Here is a 4,144-nt window from a genome sequence, read left to right as displayed (position 1 = left end):
TAGTCTATTGGCCATGTTTTTTATCAACATCTTGGCGCACACATCCATGCAATATTAAAAAAAGGTTAAAGTAATAAGAAATCAAAAAATTAAGAACATCTTTATATTAAAAATGTTTAGAAATGTTTATATCAGTTACTCAAGGTCAATATGCCCCACTTGAACAATTAAATAATTTAAACACTTCACTGTTCTACTTATCATGTTGTTGCTTGGTCTATACTGTAAAACTATCATAAACATAACTTGCATTGCATAATGAAAGCATTATCAAATGTAAAGATACATAAAGCATTCATCACAATTTTGACAATAGGATTTTATGTTGAAGCCCAATTTGGGAAAAACTACGAACAACATGTCACTCTTTCGAAGTGAGCTCTATTAGGAGCCAACCCTGTTAAACGTTACAAAACACATTGTTAAATGTGACCTGGTTAGAGGATTTACTCACCTTGTTAGCAATGGCCTTATAAGAGGACTTTGATCATTCCATTTAGAGTGTCACCTAGTTAAAGGATTTACACAGACTGTTAAATTTTGAAATGATTGTTAGGTCAACCTTTGTTAAAAGGATTTCAATACAAACCATTTACAATGACTAGAAAGTAAACAATATGTTTTGATTTGTGTGACTACAACTCACTTTTGTAGGTTTATATCTCTATTCGGTCCTTGTGCTTGTTTACTGATAAGCCTTCAATTGACATCTCTGATATTGATTTGTTTGGACACCCTTCAAGAAATCACTCCACTTTTCTCATCAAAACTTAAGCCTTTTTCTCTAATGTAATTATTAATAACATCATATTTGCAAGATTTCTCCTTTAGCTTCACATTCACTCACACTCTTGTGCATTTCTGATCAACCTTATTATGTATGTATCTCTTCACAAATACACACTTATACATGCTGCACACACCAACATGCACACACAAATTTTTCGGCTCTGTATCTCTTGAAATAGGTAATTTATGCTTTACCATTTTCTACATCCACTATAGATCTTATGGTTTATGATCAGGTTCAACTCGATTCACTATATATATCCATCTTCTTGATCTTCTTCTATAAAATTGTCTAGAAGTTTGTCTATTAGGTCTTTACCTAATCCTTGCCTTGAATTTAATGGTCCAATTTATCAATCTTATATTCAACGTAGCTTACATCTCCCAAGAAATCAATAGAGTCAACTTGATCTCACAATTTCCTTGAATTCATTCTTATACCATCACTCAACAATCTCTAAAGTTTGGCACTCAACCATAATTGAAATACTTAGTTGCTGTAAAGCTTTCTAGCTCGACATCAACTATCTTTCTTAGTTAATGCTAATGCTTGATCAACACTAGATTTTCTTGGCACTAACTATAGCTCGGTTGACACTAGAATTACTTAGAACTAACTATATTTTATAATTTTTCTCTGCTTGGCTTAGCTTTCTTGAAATAAACAATCACTTTTCTTTATCAAACTCTATCTAATCAAATGTCCATTGTAACTTCCTTTTCATAATTCAACCTTTCCTCTAGGTGCTATTTTTATGAGAAACTTCTCAAATCCTCTTTATCAACCAAATAAATATGATATCTAGATTAGGTAAGAATATGTCTCATCAATAGATTTGACATAAATTAAAAAATAATAGTTATTCCAATTGTATGTTTCCAACAATCTCCATGATGGCAACATCTCAAACATCTCAATACTAGTAATAGCTTAGTTACCATACAATCTAAAAGATTTTATTACTGACAATCTTATTCTTCTTTGATGAATTTCTCTCTCCGAATCTCTCTTAGGAGTAATTGCTCCCTCTTTCTATAATCTCTCCATCTATAAATTTATGAATTTCTTCCACTCCCTCTTTCTGTAATCTCTCCTTCTGTAAATTTTTGAATTTCTCCCTCTTAAGTAATCTCTATCTCTTTGAAAACAATGCCAAATGCATGTATCTATCTTAACTTCAAAGTCTTCATATGTTTGAATTATCTAGATTTAGCATGTTTCACCAATATTTTTCATCTATCTGTGATTGATCTATTATGCTACACTAAATTATCTACCTTAGGCACTTCCCAAAGCAGAGTTGTCTTGCATCATTGGGTAATATTCTGATTAGTATATGTGATGCAATGCACATGGCCTACTTAAGTAGCTTTGATTAATGGAATCACCCATAGTTTACATCTAAGATATTCATGAGCATCTTTAGATAAGGGTTTTGTGAATATGTTAGCAATTTTTTCCTTGGTATTCACATAATCTAATTTCACTTCTTTGTCTTGAACGAATTCCCTGAAGTAGTAATACTTGATAGGAATGTGCTTTGTCTTAATGTGCATCATTGGATTCTTTGAAATCTTGATAGTACTTGTGTTATATCACAATAGATAACCACTGGATCTATAATTTCTTCTTTCATACCTTTCAGTAACCATTTGATCCATGTAATATTTGAATAGTTCACTGCAGTTGCCACATACTCAGCTTTAGCTATATATTAGAAAATACAATTCTTCTTCTTGCTTGTCCATGAGACCAATCTCTTTCCTAGAAAGAATGCACCTCCACTATTTCTTTTTTTGTCATCAATATTTCCTACCCAATATGAGTCAGTAAACACCCTTAGTTCAAACTTATCATTTCTTTTGTAATACAATCCATAGTCTTATGTACCCTTCAGACATCTCATTATCATTTTTACTGTCATCATCTGATTCTCTTTAGGATTTTTTGAAAATCTAGCAACTATACCAACTACCAAAGCAATATCTAGCCTGTTGTGAACAACATATTGTAATTTTTGAATCATGGATATGTATAGGGTCTGGTTCACATTAGTAGAATCATTAGTCTTAGATAGCTTATGTCTAGTAGACATAGGTGTATTCACTAGCCTGGAATCTTCAATTCCAAAAGTCTTTAGTATCTCCTTGATATATTTGGATTGTGTAATAAAATTACCAAACTTCACTTGCCACACTTGTAGTCCGACAAAAATTTGATTTCACCAAACATAGACATTTCAAATTCCTTCTCCATTTCATTAGCAAATGATTTGCATAAAGCTTTTCTTCCTCCAATATTATCAACAAATATTTCAAATAACAATAATTTATTATTCTTTCCATCTTCAAATATAGGTTATTGTTATCATTTCTCCTTTCAAAACTAGTGTTCACCAAATAGTTGTGTAATATGTCATACCATGCTATTGGGGCTTGCATCAATCCATAGAGGATTTGTTCAGTTTACATACCATGTTCTTCTTGTTTGGATCTACAAATCGACCTTTAGACTATTCAATGTCTACTTCTTCCTTTAGTATACCATTTAAAAATGCAGATTTGACATCCATTTGATATACCTTAAAATTTTTTTAGGTTAAGTATGCAAGAAGAGTTTCAACCCCTTCAAGTCTTTCCATTGGAGAAAAATTTTCTCCATAATTAACTCCTTCTTGAGCATGACCCTTGCATACTAGTCTTGCGTTGTTTCTTGTTACTTCTCCATTCTCATTGAGGGTATGTGCAGGATCATGGTGTGCCAAAAAGTGGCGATGTGAAAAAAAGAGAGTTTGAAGATGCTTAAAAGCACTTCAAAATCCGCTCTGACTTTTTTTTACCTATCCAGGAACCAAACCTGGAAGGTTAAGCCGAGCCTTATCAGATATCCGATATCATATTGGATATTCGATTTTAAATCAAATATCCAACTAATAATTAAAATCATATAATAGTATGATATATTATTTAATATTATTATTATTGATATAAAATAATAATAATAATATTAAATAATATATCATACTATTATATTATAATAATAATAATATTATTATAATATTTATTATACTATAATATAATAATAATAATATTATTATATTATAATTGTATAATATTATAATATAATAATAATATTATAATAACATATTATATTATAATAATATAATATAATATTTCATATATTATAATATATAGTAATGTAATATAATATATATATATATAAGATATAATATAATAATAAAAGTAATATCTTATAATATAATATATAACAAAAAAGTATAATATATTATAAATTATAATAATATAATATAATAATAATATTTTATATTATAATATATAGTAAATTAATATAATA

The sequence above is a fragment of the Cupressus sempervirens genome, chromosome 2, assembly GCF_028749045.1.
Source record: "Cupressus sempervirens isolate cs-2001-9-10 chromosome 2, ASM2874904v1, whole genome shotgun sequence".
Taxonomy (NCBI): domain Eukaryota; kingdom Viridiplantae; phylum Streptophyta; class Pinopsida; order Cupressales; family Cupressaceae; genus Cupressus; species Cupressus sempervirens.
The sequence above is the reverse complement of the archived record's forward strand: the minus strand, read 5'-3'. Positions refer to the sequence as shown.